Here is an 8,505-nt window from a genome sequence, read left to right on the forward strand (position 1 = left end):
CTTTCTACATTAAAATTATCAAAAAGACCAAGAATTAAAATATATTACAATAATATATTTATAATTGAATTTATATTCAGCTTTTGTTTTAGTGACATCTGTTGAGTAAAATTTGTCCTTTCGAAGCATTCCTTTCCTTTATTGCTTGATGAAACCGGAAGCCAGAGATCTTTTATCCGCTGAAAAATGTCGAACAGATTTCAGTAATGGACTTCTTCTTTTTTCACTATATACTGTTGCTATGTACGAGATTTTCTTCAAATTGTCGCTAAGAACACCTTACCGTTTCAAATATTTATTGTCAGTCGATAATGATTTTTACATCTTTTACGTAGATCAAAAGTATTACTCCTTTGATTAACTAAAAAAAATCTGATGTGCACACCACATGATTATCTAGTATGCCTATTGAAATTATACAGAATTTTTTCCTGTACTTATTTCTTCGAATTATTCTAACTTAATTAACCGATTCCTCGAGGCAAGTTGAAAATGACATAAAAAATTCAAGATTTTAAAATTAAATATCCCGGTCAATTTTTTTCGGACGGGTATCAAGCTACTTGTGTATTACTTTTCATAACGAGAAAAAAAAATTCCCAAATGTAAGCATAGAAACCGGGAGACTACATTAAAAGTTAGATATCGTTATTTGTCCAAAACTAATTTTTTTATTTGAAATTGCCAAAATATGAATATTTTCTTTATTTCAAACACTTCTGTAGTTTCAGTATATGTCTACGACCGACGATTGCGAATAAAAAGGCCGGGTAGGGACTTTTAAACCGGAGAAGAAGGCTGGATATACATCTATATATTTATATTTACTTTTGGTATTGCTGATTGCAATAATGCAATAAAAAGAGAGGTGCATGACAAGATTATATAACAATCCCGCATACAAATTTCAATAGTCTACGGCTAATCGTTTTTGAGTTGTGCAAGATGCATGCGTACATACGTACGTACAGATGTCATAAAAAATTCAATTTGAATAAACTTTATAATCTGTTTTGGATTTATTCTGTAGTCTATCTGTGCTTATAGGCATCACTTAAAAAACAATAGTCCAAATGGATTCTTGAATGGTCAAAATGAATATTTCCCGAAAACTGAAATCTGAAAGTTTTCGCGATTACAATACTTCCTGTACTTCTTACAAGGGAGTAAAAATTTTATTCGCAGCGAAACACAAATAATACTACAAGCTAAAACACTGAAAAAAAACCCACCAAGAATTTAAAAAACTTCTCTGATTGAAACTACACTCGTGGGCAAAATTACGAAAATTTTAAAATTATGTTAATTTTTACGAAAGGTACTAATTATAGCGCCGAAGAATTATGCAAATATTTAGAATCGAATACGTAAGCGTACTCGTGGATGTCTGCAGAGCTATAAATGTGGAAGGATGTAAGCGCAAGAGTTTCGACGTTTCTTGTGCTCACAATTCTTCATGACATTCGCCGTGTTTCTTGCAAACATTCGATAAATTTTATAACATATCAGGTAAAACGACTATCCACAAATGCATCGATAATGGAATGCTATGATCAGTAGAGTCATCAGTAGATTGGAGGCAGGCCAAAAACAAGCGCAGATGGCTACAGAGCTCAATGTAACGCCTAGTGTTGTCAACAATTTGTAGAAATAGTTTCAGGACACTGGATTTATAACGAGAAGACCTGTACAAGGTCGACCAAGATCTACAACGACGAATGAGGACGTTATTGGGCATTTTCGGCAGGCTGACAAAAGACTCCTACAGTTTCACAGCTCCCTTATAAATTGTCTGCTGCCACTAGAATCGAGTTTTAGGTCTATAGTTGCTGGAAGGTTGGAAGGGCTTGCTAGAAGGGCTGTTTGTCAGACGACCTGCTGTTTGCGTCCCGTTCATTACATTATACCAACGAGTGCGTTTAGGACGGTGCAGACAAAATGCGCCTTAGTCAACTTTAGTGAAGTACTGGAATCAAGATCAAGCCTGTAGACTGATTTTTGGTGTACCTGCATCTGGAGAGAGCACAGAACACGATACCATTCCTCCCTCATAAGGGAAAAGAAGCCTTATGGTGGTGGAGGTGTAATGCTTAGTTGTTAGATGTAATTCTCACAACTCGGGCAGGCATTATGTTAGACTACAGGCACCTCTGCATGTGTTTAATAAAGACTTAGTGACTGCTAGAAGAGTAAATATTAGAGCCGTATGCTCGAATTTTCAGAGATGCATTTCGTCCTGAGTTTCTATTAATGGACGCCAACATTTGCCCACATAGGGCTCAGCTGGTAGATACTGATCTTGGAAGTGAGATATTCGCAGCATGAATTGGGCAGCCAGATCTTCTGCTCTTCACCCTATAGAGCATATTTGGAACATTCTTGGGAGGGCTATTTCGTCTCCCCCTTCTCTCTCCAAGAACAATCCCTGAGTTGAAAATTGTATTTCTATAGGAGAGGGATTGATTGACACAGGGACGCCTCAACTGTTCCTGTCCAGTAAGCAGTCACACTGGGTAACTTGTGTTATTGCTGTTAGGGGGGCATATACCCATACCCCATATTAGATTCATTTTCAGCTCGATATCACAACGTGGATTTGGGACATGTCTCCACTATGAGCTTTACTAATAATCATGTGTACATAAAAGGACTTTTGACTGAAATATGCATTTCTCTGATATAAACGTATGTTCATGAACGAATTTCATTAACCGCTTAAAGACTGCGTCCGAAATATCTCTGGAATGAGTTTTGTTTCGACTTTCCTATGAATGAGTTAACTCGGGCGCTCAAAATATTACGGATATTTAATGCTATCGCCCGTAATATCGCGTGGCGATCGTCCCTCTGCCATGCAAATGTTTTCTTAGCTGTGGGGTCCAAGAGACTTTTGTGATTAGTTCCTGTATGACCTGAGCTGTAGTCAGCGACGTGGCCGCATTATAAATAAACTGTAATTTCAGTTTGTTTTGTTAGACGATGCAGATTACTAGATTATCACGCTGTTGCATTTTATCCTAAAAACATTGAGATACGCTAGATTGTTTTTTGTTTCGTTTTATATTATTAGTAATTGTGTATTATGATGGATGATGGTTACGATAGACTGTCAGATGAGTCAGAAATGGAAGACCAATTGGACGAAAGCGGTGCAGATACAACTTACGAAAATCTTACGAGTAGTCGCTCAAACTCAAATAGATCAATCGATATACATCTTATATGTAACTGGCATGAGTTTCAGCCTAGTGCTCCAGCGCCACTATCGTTTCCGTTTGAAGTTGTACTATCTGTATATTGTGCGATTATCCCTAAATGGACGGCAGTGGATTTCTTTGAGTGGTATATGGACGAAGATTTAGTTAACCACATCCTAACGGGAACAAACAGCTATGCGGATAAAAAAAATGGGGGAAAACACGGTATCCTGTAACCAACGAAGAAATTAGGGTTTTTCACGCTTGACTATTTTACAAAGTATTGTGAAAAGCCGGAACTACATCAATATTGGTCGACAAATCCTCTACTGGTGACTCCTTTTTTTTAAGTTCAATGAGCCAAAATAGGTTTGAAGCCTTACAACACAGCATTCATTTTTTGAATAATGATGACTTCGATGAAAGAAAATATCCCAACCCGAAACTGAATAAGATATAATCAGTATATAACAAGTTAGTTACAAAATTTCAAGAGATGGTCGTACCTAAATAAAACGTGTCAATTGCCGAGAGCCTTCTTTTGAATAAGCGGATACTTGGTTGCATTCAATACATACCATAGAAACGAGCTTCTTCTCAGGAGCTACCCTCAGAGATGTTTATAAAGAAGGGGAAAAGAAAAATCGTAGTTATTATAATTAAAGGGGAAAAGGAAATAACACTGTTATAGTGAAATTCAAAAAATATTTTAAAAAGGACAGTGATGAAAAGGCACCAGCATATCAGCAGGTGGATGAATGGATGAGGTGGTGTGTTGAGTTATGGCAAAGCACACGAGGGCTATCTGCCTAAGGGGAGGGATGCCTTCGTGGAGGACTTTCTAAGGGAAACTGGCTCGTATACACGTTACACATGGGGAAAACCACGAAAACGCCCATGCAGCCAGCCCGTTCGCGGGATTCGAACCTCAGACCGAACTACCCGCGTTTAGCGACTTTACCGCTCGGCCGCTGGTGGGCCTGAATGGATGAGGTGTATACGTGTTTGCAATATAATGTGACATTTTTGTATTGTATCCTTGCAGCAAATAATGTTAAATCTGAATGTTCTGATCAAGTTCCACTTCTTTATGTTAATATCAGCATAATATGAAATGAAATTTTTGTTATTTCAAAAATTATTACTACTTCTTTTGAAAGTTTCTCTCAATGCTATTTTTATCAGAATTTAGGCAAATGTACTTAAAGTATTTAAAAAAATGATAAGCAAGCACATTTCTATATCTAACTAGCTGGGTACACGGCTTCGTTTGGGGAGTTGATATCAGATTGTGTGGCAGTTGGAATAAAAGGATGAATTCTAAAATATAACAGGTAAATTTCTTTTATTGAAAACACATTCTAACTAATTGCAATACTTGTTTATAAACATTTTTCATCTTGTCATCCGGGATATATATGTGCACAAAATTTTCGAATTTCCTACTCGAGAGTAAGCTATGTATAGCTGACCGAGAAAAAAGCAGGGGTCTTTGAGGCTGATGCCACAATGTTTTAAAGTTTGTCTTTGCGCTTTGTTAACTGTAAACCTATAGGCTAATTTAATTGTAATTTGAAGTCCTTTAAATTGGAATGGCAGTACTGTAGATATCAGTGGTATTCTGGGAATAAATACTATGTGTCCTTTGTCCTTTCCAGTCAAAAGTACGACTTCAATAATGTTATTCAATAAAAGTTTGACGACGATCCTTGTTCCATTACATAGTTTTAGTGAGTTGAGATTTCTGAGTAGTATCATCAGAGATCAAATTTTCTGTCGAAAGCAGTGTAATGGCATTCCTGATACTTGCAAAGAGTTTAAAAATTCTGTAAGGAAGTTGACACTTTCTTCAACGTTTACCATCGTGTCAATCGATTTGTATATTTTTCTTCACAGGGAATTTTCTTTTGAAAATTAAAGTTTAAATCGTCGGCAATATTATTTTTAGTTGCTAAAATTGCTCTTTGAAATAGCCACTCCGGATTCGTATAGTTGTGAACAACGTTTGGATAAATTTGGTCGAGGAGTTTGTTTTCAGTAGTGGCTATATTGCGGAAATTACTGGTGAGTTTAATGAGGCTGATCATTTGGTCGTAGGATATGTGCTTTCTCCTATTTTTAACAATGTTTGAGCAAACTTCTTTCGATAGTTCATTTCCCATGCTTTTTGTTAGTCGCAGTAGTTATATGTGTGACCAGAGATGTGATTTTTTAAGCATGCATTGATTTCATCTATTGGTGTTGGCTTGGGGATAACTGAAACGTTTGTCGAAAATCTCCAATACTATAAGCAGAGCTCCTACCATCACTTCAGAGTTTCCTCGCAAGTCTTTAATGTTCTATCCATGGCTTTGAATGATTTTTATGAGCCGTTGTGCATTCGTCCCAGAAGATAATATTAGCTTGCTCTAGAAGTTGACCCCGTCCAGCTGGTCTTGAAATTTTACATACCGGGAATTGTTCTTCGGCTATATTCAACGTTAGTTGTAGAAAGCAATGGGCAGTTCGTCCTCCTTCCATAAGTATGGCTGCAATGCCGGATGATGCCAGTGCAAGGGGGTTTTTGTTTAGCACGTATTTCTGCCAGCAAAAGGTTTATTAGAAACGTTTTCCCGGTGCTGCCTAATGCGTACAAGTAAATAATTCCACCAGTGTATTCTTGTTGATCCGGTCCATGATAACGTTGTAAATGTTTTTTATTGTCATTAATGAGCGGTTTATTAAGAGCAATGTATTGAAGTAGTTCGCTGATGTTGTAGCTTTTTTGTTTGTAATTTCGAAGTTTAGCATCCTGAAAGCCTTTTATCGTGGTGCTGGCATCCCAAGTTTTACTAAAGTCTGGTTTCTTATTGCTAAGCACTTATCTTCTAGGTAAATGAGTGTTTCATTTCATTTTATCGGTGAATTCGATGGCCAGTATCGGATGAGCTTGTCGGATTTGGTACAGTGCGTGACATCACTCATACTCTCTTTGAAGAAGTCCCATAGCTGTTTTGGATTCGATGGGGTGCATGTTGTTACAATTATGGCGAATAAGTCTCTGATTTGTTCAGCTGAGGCTGTGAGTAAGGCCTTTTGTAGTGTTAATCCCCAGCGGTTGTCGTTTTCCAGTAGTCCTAAGCATTGGCATGCTCTTCTGTACGTCTGGCATTGGTAACAGTCAGCAGCCTTGAGATCTGTGAAAATTGTTAGTCCCCATATTTTGTGTAGTAACATCCGGAGATGCAAACATTCGACGTTGTTTCGGATGTACGGTGTATACTCGGATTAGTGCATTAATTTTCATGATTCCTGGATGATCCTTTGTTGGAATTCCTTGTTTTTCGTTGTTAAAAGATTTTTCTTGATGTGTTCCGTGTATAATAGCTAGGGCCGTAGACATATAATAATGTTTTCGCGAATGCATCCGTTTCGCACAATTGGAAAAAAATCTGTTAATGTTGTGTTCTTAGGTGGTTCGCCTGCGATTTTTCGGGAGGGCTCTTTTGCGAAGTAAACTCTGTCCATTCTCCAAATATACTGCTAGATGTTGCACAATTGGCTCGTGTTCGTGTATGGGAAAATCGAAAATCCTCCACGCTGCTTCGTTACTGCTGATGTATCTTCCCATCTGGCGCAAGAATATCTCGTTGTTTCTGTTTTGTTGTTTGAAATACTGACATACTTTGGTTATTTGGCTATTTGAAATACTGACATATCACTCCCTTTGTTCATATACTTACAGACATATTTAATGGATTTCACTGAAATGCGGCATTCTATGTTAATGTGTGCTTGGAACATTTTGGAAAGTAGTGGGTTATATGGTACTACCTATTGATTAAATATTTCCTGTTCATCTCAGCCTTGTATTCTCACCCTTGTACTTTTGCTGTGAAGCCACAGTTCTATGGTAATCGTCTTCTGTATTTAGGATAGCCATTCTCAAGTTTTTTTCTCAAGTTTCTCCGATAATGTAACGTAGAAATTCCTGCTGAGGTGCTTATAGTGGTGGTAATCGAATTTTTTCATTCATGCAACAGATTCCTGGCGAATTTCTCTCCTGAATTTTTTCGCTTTGTAAAATTGGCAGATTTTATCCATTTTTTCCGATTACGACGTGTTTGTTTGTTATATTCTTCAGTCGGGTCCTAGTGGAATGCTTCATTTGTTAGTACAATGAAGTCCACAATGTACTGTTTACTTGTCCTCGTCCGCGCTTCTCACGGGTGGCTTGCGTTCGCAGTCTTTTATTATAAGATTGTGTCGCAATTTTTACTTCTTTAATTCGTTCATTTCATTGTCTTTCGATTGCTGTGCTTCTCACGGTGCTCATTCTCCTTCGTTGGGAACATAAACGTGCTTTGCGCTCCTCGACTGTTTCGCCTTTTTTTTCGCTGTTCTATTTGTTTTGGCCATATTGCTTCAAAACTGGAAAGATCTCGTCCTCTTTTACGCTTGGGCATTCTGCAAAATATATATCAAATCAACGTTTTATTAACAAATACCCTAAGTACACTTTACATAATTTTCGCATTTTATTTTCGATTTATATACAGTCACTGTATCACTTTGATTATCATACTTCACTGTTTGTTTTTATTCAGTCACTTCACTTCACTGATAAGAAACTTAAATTTGAAACCCCGACGGATCTTGCTTTATATGCTCTTACCAATGGGTAGCCCTATCCATACAAAAAAGGCTTCGAATGGTCCACGATGTTCCAGAACATTCCACAACATTCGAGAATGTTCTGGAATGTTCCACAATGATCTGGAATGTTCCCGAACGTTCCAGATTATTCGCAAACACTCCGCAACATTCTAGAATTCCATGTGTGGAATGCTGTCTAATGAAGGGAAGGAGGGAGAAAATACTTTATATATTCCACCTTTTAAAGGGCGACTCGTGATTAGGATACCCAATCGCCAAATCCTGATGATGAGGAATTATTGTTCCTTCTCACCCATTTTTTAGTTTAGGAGCCACTGTAGAGTCATTTTTTTTTATTTTGAAGCAGGGGTACACGAAAGATGAGCAATGACCACGTTGGGAGGCGAACCTGAACCTCTAAAATAATTTATCTTATAGTTTAATGAGAGTAGTAAATTATATAAGTCTATTTTCAGACTGTATCTAAAATTTTATGTCACGAATAATAGAAGCATGGGATGCCTAAGCAACGAAATTTATTAATTCAATTCCATTGTCTAATCTGTTTTTTAATTTTTATTAATTTAATTTCATTCTCAAAGGTATAAGACATTATTTTTTTTAATTTACCATGCCCTCCCCATGCCTTTATTATTCAAGAATTAAAATTGTA

Source organism: Stegodyphus dumicola, chromosome 4, assembly GCF_044657685.1.
Source record: "Stegodyphus dumicola isolate Sdum_Otavi_A_Nest chromosome 4, ASM4465768v1".
Lineage (NCBI taxonomy): Eukaryota > Metazoa > Arthropoda > Arachnida > Araneae > Eresidae > Stegodyphus > Stegodyphus dumicola.